The sequence below is a fragment of the Pinus tabuliformis genome, chromosome 5_2 (assembly GCF_031772625.1).
Source record: "Pinus tabuliformis cultivar Carrire ecotype Pingquan chromosome 5_2, CPIR1, whole genome shotgun sequence".
Taxonomy (NCBI): domain Eukaryota; kingdom Viridiplantae; phylum Streptophyta; class Pinopsida; order Pinales; family Pinaceae; genus Pinus; species Pinus tabuliformis.
In genome coordinates this window covers 699,480,436-699,493,357 of record NC_142306.1, presented here as the reverse complement: position 1 = coordinate 699,493,357, position 12,922 = coordinate 699,480,436, and positions in this window count along the sequence as shown.

The window sequence follows — 12,922 nt, the reverse complement described above, 5'->3', positions numbered from 1 at the left end:
AAAGCCAGGAGGTTGTTCCATATAGATTTATTCGTGCAAGTCCCCATGCAAGAAGGTGAATTTAACATCCATCTGATGGACTTCCCATTTGAATGATGCAACAAGGGAAAGGACAAGGCAGATAGAGTTCATTTTGGCAACAGGGGAGAAGGTTTCAATATAGTCAATGGCTTCAACTTGTGAAAATTCCTTAGCAACAAGATGAGCTTTATGTTTATCAACTTTTCCATGTGGTCCAAACTTGGTTCTGTAAACCTATTTGCATCTAACAAGTTTTCGTTCCTTTGGAAGATGAACAAGGTCCCATGTATCATTTGCCAATAATGAACAATATTCTTGATTCATAGCTGCGTCCCAATCTGGATGGCCTGAAGCTTTTGCAAAGGTGTAAGGATCATAATTCGCTGAAGCTTCAACCAATAAAGAAGAGGCTCTATCTAACTGAGAATGTGTACGACGCTGATCTGTAGGATCACCTGCAAGAGCACCTGTTGCATCTCGAGTAGCGCGAACCCATGTTGGAAGCTGAGGAGATGAAGGAGGATCTCGAGAAGGTGGGGGAGGATTTTCATATTCACTGTCATCATCTGAAGAAGAAATATTTTCAGAAGTAGAAGGGATAGAGAGAGGTGGCACATCTGTCGAACTAGGCTCGTAGGCCGATTTATTTTCAACAAACTTTACATCTCTTCTAATGATAACATTTGTGGATTTATGTTGAAGAAGTATATATCCTTTGACATCTTCAGAATATCCAACAAAAATACATTTTTCACTCTTAGGTTCTAAGGCTTTATGTTTCTCATCTGGAATATGGGCCCATGCTTTACTTCCAAAAACACGAAAGTGACTTACATTTGGTTTAATTGAGCTCCATGCTTCTTCTAGAGTGATATTCTTTAAAATCTTAGTAGTAGTGCGATTTACTATGTAATTTGCACAGTTAATTGCTTCTGCCCAAAAATTAAGACTAAGTCCTTTAGATTGAAGCATACAATTAGCCATTTCCTTTAAGGTGTGATTCTTCCTTTCAGAGACACCATTTTGTTGTGGAGTATATGGAACAATATGTTGCAATTGAATTCCATGCTCAGTGCAAAAATTGATGAATTTGTTGTTAACATATTCTCCGCTGTTATCAAATCTTAGCTTAAGAATTTGATGTCCAAATTGTTTCTCAACAAAGGCCTTAAAGGCCAAGAATATGTTAAAGACTTCATCTCGAGTTTTAAGAAGTATACCCAAGTGCATTTGGAGAAATCATCAATGAAAGTTAAGAAATACTTGTAGCCAAAGAATGAAACAACTGGAAGTGGACCACATAAATCACTATGCACAAGCTGTAAAGGGGCAGAGGCATGCAAAGAGGCATGCTTTTCAAAACTATCTCGATGATGTTTTTCAAGTACACATCTGAAACAAACACCATCTCTCCAAGATACCATAAGAAGACCTGTGATCATATTTTCTTTACATAGATTTTGAAGGGAGCAATAGTATAAGTGACCAAATCGCTCATGCCAAAGTTTTCTCATTTCATCATTATGAGCAACAAATACCGAGGGAAGAGTTGATGACCGAAAGTTGTTAAACTTATACAACCTTGTAGAATCATCAGTGATGCCAGTAGCTAAAATCTGTCTAGGACCTCTTAGGCCCTTAATTACAATATCATGAGGTGAAAATTCAATAGTTTTACCTTCACCTGAATGAGTTATCTGATTTACATATAGAAGACTGCAGGATAAGGTAGGAACACATAACACATTATTAAAGTGACCATTGTCTAGATGAATAGTTCCAGTCTCTACAACACTAAGAGATCTATCATCATCAACATAAATATTTTTGGTGTTACAATCATTTAAAGAAGAAAACATGGCTTTGGTTTTGGTCATGTGATAAGAAGCTCCAGAATCAATGAGCCACTCATGAGAATGAGAAGAAGAAGATACATTTAGTGCATAACCGGACCGAGATGCCTGACAACCACATGTAGAAAGTGTTATTCCTGAAGTTGAAGTTGAAGAGTGCTCCAAATGGATGTTATGCTTCTTCATCGCTGCTTCCAAGGCTTCCATCTTCTTAAAGCATTTGGATTCTAAGTGGCCTTCATGATTACAAAAGTTGCAATGTCTATCAGTCTTCTTCCCTTTGCTTTTATTTGCCTTATAATTTTGTTGAATTGGTTTTTCATTTTGAGACTGAAATTGGTTAGGACCCTTGTTTGATTTAGGACCATTATTTTTAGGATGCTGCTTCTTAGGATTCTTTGAATTTGGTCAATGGTGGGATGCTAAAGCTTTCTTAGAAGAATTTCTAGTATTAAGAAGACTAAGATGTAAGAGTTTTCTTGTTCTCTTATTAAAGAATCACAAAATGCATCAAATGAGAGGGACTTGTAGTCTTGTCCTTGAGAAATAAAAGCTTTTCTAATAGAATGGAAGGTGGAAACAAACACAAAGTATGTTGGTCCTAACTTAGTAAGAATGGAATAGATAAGGCTACCATCTTCTTTCTTAACTTTAACACCTTCCAAGAGAAGTCTAAGGGTCTTGAACTTGGACAAAAAATATTCAATGGAAGAAAAATTATTGGGGTCCAATGTAAGCACTTCATTTTTAAGTTGATGAGCTCTAGTTTCATTTTTAATTCCAAAAACTTTATTGAGCTATTTCATTGCTTCATCGGGGGTATCAATTTCTGTTATATGGAATCTAAGGTCTGGAGAAATAGACATCCTATCAACCCATGTGCTTGATCTTTCTTATTTTCCCATTTAACTTGTTTATCTTCATCTTTAGATTTAGACTCTTGGCTTGAGCCTATTTTATAAAGACCTTTACTTCTAAGTAAATCCACAATGTAAGATAGCCATTGGAAATAGTTGGTGTTGTCAAGAATAACTAGGCATGAAATTTCCATTTTAAAATAAACGAAAGTTGTAGATGCTGAAACTAAGCGTTCCAATGGAAGATCTCGAAAAATTAGGCCGATTAAAAAAAACAGCTCTGAAAACGACTTTTGGATGAAGAAGTTATGACTTTTTGAAGAAAAGTTGTTGAAAATGCCTACGAACTACGTGAATTTTGAGAAGTGAATTATAATGTTATATTTAAAAAAAATCTCCCCCCCTTCCAAACTTAATCTAATTAGGTCACTTTAGAAAAAAAATATTACTTTATGTGACCCACTTTTATAAATAAGTAAAAGTCACTTTTACAATGGTACTCTATGAACTATCGACTAAATTGTAATGTAAATAAAAGATAAAAATACTTTAGAATTATAAGTGACTCACTTTTGATAATGGGTGAGAACACTTTTACATAAAGTAACTTTAAAACATAAGTTACATATGTTTTTTGAAAAAATAACTCAACAAAAAGAAATATTTGAACTCAACACCTCTATTTTCATAAAATAACTTTGGACCAAGTGAGCTAGTTTAAAATGTTAGTGATTTTTGGAAAGGAGGAAGGTTTTTTTTTTTTTGGCTCACTGAAGCTTTGGAGTGTGCGCCTATTTGAAAAACTCATTTTTTGCCTACAAAACCAAAATAACTACACAACCCAAAATGAACAAGCAAAAGTAATCCAAGTCTTACGGCTTAAAATTAGATTTGACCGAAAACTAAATATTTTTCTCAATGTTTCTGATTTTCCGAGATCACACTAAGGTGCAGCGGAATAGAACATACGCATGAGAAAAATCATTTTTTTTTTTCTGTTTCTGGTTTATCCAGATCATGCAGAGTCGCGGGGCAAAGAGCATACACAAAAATGAAAGGTATAGATCCAGTAAATAAAATATTTTTTTTATAGAGAACTATAAACTGAAATAAACAGAGAGTTAAATAACAATAATTGCAAATAAAGGCTGTATACCTCCAGATCTTAAAAATGACGTAGCTAGGGTTACCGAAAACCTTTTCGCGTGAAATGAAAGAGGTTCCTCACTGGAACAGATGCTCCTAACACAATAGAGCAGTCCTCTCGACCCGAAAGCAGTTAGAAACGATTGATCTAGGAAACGACAATTAGATGCAGTTGTATATGCATCAGATTTGGATCAGCAACAGATGCTGCCATCGAATAGCTCTGACACAATGTAGGAATTTATAGGATAAGTTCCTCAGATAGAACACCAAAGGACACTGCTCACAAACAGATCACAAATCAATACACCAATATTCTTGACATGGTTAAAACCCTCAAGGAGGGAAACAGTCCACGGCCTGAGCCAACGCGACCACTTCAAGCAATTTATTAATGTAAAAGAAAGAAAAGTTACATAAGCTTCTCTCATGAATGGTCACCTAACAAATGACCCTTTATGCTCTTTAAATAGAGATCATGGACCAATCGTGTGTTAAGCCATGGATCAAGTGTCAGTAATACCGATGAGAGAATGAACTGTCATATCACTTCATGTCTAGAACATATTGTGACCATCAGATTGTAAGTTACAAAAAGTACATACTAAAGAAACACACTTTACCTAACGATACACTAGACCAAGTTATACTTAATTATTTCCTATGTGTCGGAATATCCTAACAAATAAATCTTAAATTTTAGTGCCACCAAAAGGGACTTGGCATGAAAATATTCATTTTGGACATATCCTTCCAAGGGATGAGACCAACAAGCTCAAAAATCTCGAATCTGTTGAAGAGAAGCAAAGTATGTTCATGAGACAAAGCACCTCAATCCTTTAAGTGATGCACCATTGAATCCCATAGATCCTTCCAAAAGAAGATGCCCTGTAACCATTTTCTTAATGGTTAAAGTGGTTCATGCCCCAGGGAAATTTCAAAAGGCCTTCTTTACTATGGGAGTACAATAACATTGGTTATTATTGTATTTTGGAGGATCTCTCCCATTGGCCCTATCACAATCTCCAACTTATTTGCCACAGATGGTAAACATCATATTGTTTGTAATTTTTACTCTTTTTCACATGCTTGACAATTGGCGCTGAAGCAGTGATCTCTTAGAGTATTGAATCTCTCTTCTCACAAAGTTTGTAGATATGGTAGGAAAAAGACTATGAACTGGAAACTTCCTTACAACAAAACAAATCCTTTGGTGTTAGCTTTAACATGATACTCATGGGATTCACCTTTTCAATAAGGTATGTATAATGATTGGAAGTAGTTATTCAAAAATATTCTTGTGCAATGTTCCTTTCTATGTTATTTTTGAGTCATAACTTGCTCATATTAGTTTTGTGCTTTGATTGCAGATATCTTGTTTTCCCATCTTCTAGCTATGATGAAGTCAACACACAAGGATGATTTAATCATCTCTCTTTATATCTATAGTGATGAATATTGTGAAGTCTTTGCTCATAAGTACTTAAATGGTTATGACAATCTTATTGTTCCATTGGTCTGTGTGTTGGTGCGCTGCGTTTCTAATCTTGTCAAAGCAATAGAAATTTGACATGCTTGATATTGTGCTACAATATCATGCTCTATAATGTGTGGTCTCTTATTTGAGAATGCACAAATCAAACAAATTGATACACTAGTTCCCATCTAACAACAAAAAGCATGGCCATGTATCTTAAAATAGTTATGCTTAATTTACAGTTTTTTTTTTCATAATAGTTTTATCCACTGAGTAGAAACATATGTCTATTTATAAAGAAAATATTTACATCAACACATCAAGAAGAAAAAGGGTATATACAACGAATTTACATCCTCTTCCTCAATTCTACTACAGGAAAAATAAAATTAGAGTGTGTTGTTGTATATAGATACTTGGCATCTTTAATAAAGAGAAAAACTTTTGCCTAACAACTGCATACATATCTCATCCCTCCAATTGGTAGACAAAACAAGGAAAACACTAATCTTGTTATCAAACATTGTATCTTGCAAAGGGAAAACAAAGTAGAGATCCTCATATAGTGTCAAATACATATGAATGAGGAGAAAGCTAAATAATTGCAATCACCAAGAAGGGTTGCTCACCACTCTACCTTACCCTAGAGAAGAACTGAATACTAATCTTGAATGGATTTCCAACGTCCTTTGCAAATTGACAAACCAAAGCATGTGCTTCGCCATTTTGGAGCATTGGTAAATAGGACAAATATCAGAAGAGAAGCCACTCTTTACTAACCTGGCCTTGGAGTGGAGCCCCTAATAAATAACCAACCATGAAAAAACCCTCCACTTGTAAGACAATGGAACATACCACACCATGCAATAAGTGAACCCACCTATCCTTTGCATCCAATGAAACTTAGAAAGTTTAGGGATAGGGGATAACACATGACATTGGTGTCAAATGGAGTGTAGTTTCTGAGAGACATCTTGCAAAGGGTAGTGACCAAAGCTCCACTCTCAATTCCACCAAAAGGGTCTTAACATGGTAATATTCTTTTTGGACATATCCTCTTGAGGGGTGAGGCCAACAATCTCAAAAATCATGAATTTGTTGGAAGGAATCAAAGCATGCTCACAAGCCAAATGTGCCAAACATTCAAGAACATTTCACTTAAATTTGTAGATATTTCCAAAATAAGATTCCCTTCTTACTCAAGAGAAGGGCCAAGAAATTCATTTAATCTACAACAAAAGAACCTTGAAATATCCATCATTATATAAATCATCTTGTCAAATCCCATCCCACTAATGATTGAACTAGCCATTGCCTTCTAAGCTATCTAGACAATCTTGAAGATAAATGAGTCTATAACCTGGAGGAGGTGGGGGGAAAAGATAATATGATACAAACCAAATATTCCCTAGACCTCACGTACATGTTCAACAGTAACCATCCGATGCCACCACAGGGCTTGCCAAAGAGTGACACCATCTAAGGAATGCACCACTCATTTGGCACCAAGGATGCTTCCTTGGGTAGCCATGTCCATCAAACCTAGTCTCCCCTCTTCCTTAGGCCTGATGCACATATCCCACGAGACCATAGGAAGGCCCCTCTATCTATGCTATCTTGACCACAAATATGATTACAAAATTTTCTCCAAAGCCCCAATAGTAAGTGTAACTCTACAACCAACAAGAGACATACTAAATGTAAGAAGCTAAGGGAATCCTCTCAACAAAATTTAGTTTCCAAGCTTATATAAGGTCATTATATTGCCAATGACGAAGCTTTCTCTGCAACATCTAAAGACACTGAACCCACATAGCAATAGGTGAAAGGCCCACTCCAAATGGTATGCTAAGATACCACAAAATTGACGTTGGACCAAACATACATCCACACCGAGGGAATCCAACCAAGCAGGTTTTCTAATCTAGGCAGCGAAAAATTTATCTTTTGATCACTAACAACTATTCTTGAGGCTTACCATAAAAGGTTTAGACAATGTTGAACACCATCAACAATGTCTTGGTCAACCCATATAAATAGAAGAGAGTCATATGAAAAGTGATAATTAATCATCTCTAATCAATTAGGAGGAGAAAAATATTATGCACACTTTCCTAAATGTGAGTAGCCTCCAAGAGATAACTAAGGCATTAGTTGACAACATGTGTAATAAAGGGAGAAGGGACAACATTTTCTAATGGATCAATGCAACAAAATCTATGGGGATAACGAGTTATTTGCTAAGACAAATCTTGATACATTAAATATAGAGTATTCATTGTAGCCACACATCACAGTCCAAATCTGAAAAAAAAATCAACATCTCCATGATAAAGGATCAATCAATCTTAATAATCAAACCTTTAGTTGAATCCGTCTCTATTGTTTTTCATAAATGGTGATTGTTTCCATCCATTTTAATGTTGATATCCTTATTAAGTGCTTGTTTTATTATATGTGAAAATTTCATTTTGACAAACACATTAAACAAAGAAATTGATATGTTTCCAAATCACAACTTATAACTTCCTATCATTCTTTGTTTCCGGTATGTTTAAAGTTTCCCTATATTCTATAAAGTTAAACATACTATCACATAATAGTTTACTTTTTCTTTTAGTATATATGTGTGTGTGTGTGTGTGCGCGTGTGTTGAGGTAGAAATTTCAATTTTAACATTTCTTAGTAGTATGTCAAAGAATTTAGTTCCATAAGGACCCATGGTATTTTGGAAGACATGTATTTCAGTTTCATCCCACCAGGTCATTTGAAACACATGCTTCTCAATACAAAAATCACATCTCTATGTCATTGTATTAATCTTGATTAGTGTTAGACCAAAGATCACATTAAGGGTGTGGGGGAGCAGGTTGAATCAATGTAATGGCAAAATTATCATTTCAAAACATTTCATCAATAAATAATCATGCAACAATGTACCATAACTGTTTTAATCATAACAATAAATGAAACCATGCATCAAGAAGCCATCATCACATCAACACAATAGGACACAAGCTTTTATGTGGGAATCCTTACAGAGAAAAGTACAAATTATTTTTCTTCTTTTTCAATTCATTTACATAGATTTGGAGGCACCGACTTGGTGGAGGCACTCACCCCCAAGTTGTCCAAGAAACTACTTGCAATATGCTACAACTTGATTGAGAAATCAACCTTGAAAATTTGCAAGCACCTACTTGCAATAGGCTGCAACTTGATGAAGGCATTGACCTCTGAAATGTGTAAGCTTCGACTTGTTGTAGGCTTCAGCCTGATTGAGGCACCAATTTCAATGGAGGCACCCATCTTCTTCTTCAACTTTGCGTGGACCACTTTTCACAATATTTCAAATTAGATCCACATACTCTTCAATCATGTTGTCATCAACCTATCATATCTTTGTTGATACCCTATTGCAACCTAATCATCAATTTGGTCACATAAAATTCTTCCTTGAACTTGTTATGGCCATATACACAACACTTACTGCAACTTGCTCATAAATCGCCAAAACACATTAATTGATTCTGAATATACCAATATATCATCAAGGATTTCATGCCTTCATAAATGTTCAGAACTAAATCTTGATCATCACGCTTCTTTCGGAATCAAATTTGGCTTTGAAATGAACCCATAAACCTCCAAAATCCATATAAAACTATATAAATCTATATAAAAGATTAATCATTCGACATAATGGCACAATCTAGGTGCATTATAAAAATTGACATAGTACAAGTGCTACAAAATGTCTAACTTTTCTATAGTTTGGTCAGTACCAACGAGCCAATAACTCAATATAAAAATTAATTAAGTTTGACTGGACTCACACCCACGATGCTCAAGGAGAAAAATCTATGGGGATAAAGAGTTACTTGCTAAGACAAATGTTGATACATTAAATAACAGAGTATTCGTCGTAATGACTCATCGCAGTGCAAATCTGAAAAGAAAAGAAAAAAAAAAGAAGACAAAGAAAAAAGAAAAAGAAAAAGGAAAAAGAAAAATGTCAACATCTCCATAATAAAAGATCAATCAATCTTAATAATCAAAACTTTAGTTGAACCCTTCTCTATTGTTTTTGACAAATGGTGATTGCTTCCATCCATGTTAATACTCATATCCTTACTAAGTGTTTATTTTATTATATGTGAAAATTTCATTTTGATAAACACATTAAACAAAAAAATTGATATGTTTTCAAATCACAACTTATAAGTTCTTATCATTCTTTCTTTCCATTATGTTTAGATTGTTCTTATCTTCTATAAAGTTAAATATATTTTCATATATATTTTGTGTGATATCCCCCTAGCTTAATGATGTGATTGTAAATTAAATGTGTATAGGTTTACTTTTGATTAAGTATGCTATATTGATAGACGGATAAAAACATTTTAATTATCATTAATTCATTATTGATGATAGTTGTTTGTAAAAATGTAATTTTGTTTTATTTTGTAAATAAAGAAAAATATAGGGAATTAATGGCTAAGTGAAAAATGCTAAAATATGAAAATGGTTGCAATTTAATTATGAAAAGTTAATATTCTATCCATTAACAAGCCCTAGGCATCTAATTTGAGTGATTGGATTTAATTAAGAAATTTTGTTATTGGTCAATTAAATGTTTCCTAGAAGACACGGAGTTGTCCTCAAGAGTGGGAAACATGAGCTCATTAATGAGTAGATAACTCCCTTCCACCTATAAGTGAGGCAGAGACAGTTACTAACTGCCAAAAAAATGGTAGATGGATAATACCTGATTTTTTATTTTTATTTTTGTCTCATGATTATGAGAAGCATAAAGAGATACTAAAGAGAAGCAAGAAGGAACAAAGAAAGAATTTGCATGCCTAGTTGCTCAGGGGAACACACATTTTGTTCTGTCAAGGTTGGAAAGAGCCAAGTCCTTAGTTTAAAAGAAAAATTGATCAAGTCAGTGTCCTTAACTCTATTATCTTTTCTATGCTAAAAATGACAATTTGTTTATGTTCTTACTTGTTTCATATTTTTTTTTTTAAAATAAAGTACATAAATAAATATAGAAATTAATGAATTACCAAAGAAAAACTAGGAATATGATATTCATGTATTAATTTATGAATGTTATTCCATACAATTTTTTTATGATTACTTATGAATGCTTTCCCTAGGTAGACTCTATTCCACAAAGAAAATGTTTTATATCTCAATAGATATACTATAAATGAACATGAAAAATACAAAAAGTATTATGGCTTAGGTCGTGACATAAGTATGAGAAGCATGAAAATAATATTCATAAAAAGAGAAAAAGGTTGTAAACATTCACAAATATTCAATTAGAGATTATAATGAGATTATATTTATGATAATATTAAGAAATATTTAAATAAATAAATAAATAAGAATAAGAATTCTTACAGGAGTAGAAGAACTCAAATAAACTGCAACAAAAGATAGTAATAACTAGCCTGACACACTTTCATGAAAAATATATAAAATTTCAATAATGATCAGAAAGATATTTGCGTTAGTTACCGAAATATCTCTAATACTGTAGTAGACTATATATATACTAATGAAACAAAACAAAATTTGGAGAAAATCTTTATAAAAACTCTTACAATGATGATTATTCAAGACGAGAAATGAGCTAGCTATTTAAGAAATGTACATGGAAAATGAGTTAAACAAGTTACATAATGTTAATACACAGAGGCTCATGAAAAAGGGTTATGTATAACCTGCATAGCAACTGTACAAATTGATTTTAAAAAACCCTGTCAAAATTGACGTAGCAGTGCATGGAAATGCCTAAGGCCGCTACAAATAAAAGTCTTCAGTTTTTACATAACTGTATAAGCCTTGTAAAACTCCAAGAAACAAATAATCGAATATCAATAGAGGAATAAAATATTTGGAGCAGTATTTCAAATAATAGTTTTGCCTTGATTAAGTAGAGCCATAGGGGTTTGGAAGAATTCTCCAACTTGGAAAAACGAATAAATCGATTTAACAACAAAAAGTTTAGCAAAACCCCAAAAATTGCCCGTAATGCTACAATCCTGTAAATAGTACCTGGCACAAAGACAACATACACACACGTTAATGGATAGAATAATACAAAGAAATATTGTGAATAATTGTTTGAAAAAAGAATGGTAGGATAAGGATTATAGAAGAAAAGGTTTATTACTTTCAAATGATAGTTGCGGCTCCCTTGGATATATTTCTATGACAAAGAAAAAGGGGAGTCAATTTTAAAATCCGGTGATGAATAGGGAATATGTTGTTGTGCAAAAATAGGCGATTGTATAGAAAATACACCAATAATAAGTTGAAACAAAAACACTGAAAGAAATATACAATGATGTATCCTAAACATGGAAGAATTTTAATGGAGAAACCCTAAAACTATGTGAATATGTAACTTATAACCCAAAATAAAAATTGAAGTCCTGACACCAACTGTGTTATAGAATAGCGAATGGCCTAAAATTTTTGGATAATAGGAGAAAAGTAGGTGATAAACCTTATTAGCATGTCTGATAAAAAAAACCCTCAAAACCAGAATATGAATATTAAAAGAAGAACGAGAGTTCCTCTTGAAATCCGACAGTTCTCATGTGGTTGTGGAGAACTAAAAAGGTCTCGAGGATATTTTTGAGTTAAGATGACATGTTGTATTTATTAGACAAACATAGAAACCCTAACGGTAACTAAATTATGTAATCCTAACAATAGTAATATTAATATGAAGAATATTAACATAAATAGGTGACAATATCTTCCTCCGAGTTTACATAAATAGGTGACAATATCTTCCTCTGAGTTTACCTGTTGAGGGGTTGCAGGACCAGAGAGGAAGAATTACATGTAATACCTTTCAGACAACCTACAAAAAGAGAGGAAGAATTACATGTAATACCTTTCAGACAACCTACAAAATGAAAATTAAACAAAAGAGTTAGACAAATATTACCCATAGTTAGAAACTGAAGAACTGTAAAAAAGAAAGCTATTGTGAGTGAAAGCTTAAATAACTATACCTTCATCATGGACTACCACATGTTACATAAATAAATCATATCTTCTCGATTGGGTATAGATAAAATGTTCAAAGGTGGCTTTTGATAGAAAGAAAGAAAGAAATTATTTTAACGTCTATGAGGTTAAAGATAGTTTATGAGACAGATTGCTTTTTCATCTGTTTAATGTATTTGACCTTTTCTGTGAAGCTTCAAAATAAGTGCTCTCAGCTTCTAAACAAATCCCTCGCTAAATAGATTATCCCGAAAACTAGCTACCAATAAATGAACGGACACAATTCAAACCAACCCAACATAATAAGTAATCTAAGGATGAAACCATAAAATCATTTCTGCCATTGATTTAACATTAAAGTAGCTGATTCGTGAATTTGAATTAAGTCAAAAGGAAATAAATGGCAGCAAGACTGGACTTCCAGCCTACGCTTAGAACCCTAAAAAATATCAATAATGATATATGGACTTTCAGAATAGGCATGGTTATAACAATATAATTAATACCATATTCGAAGATATTTATAGTCAACA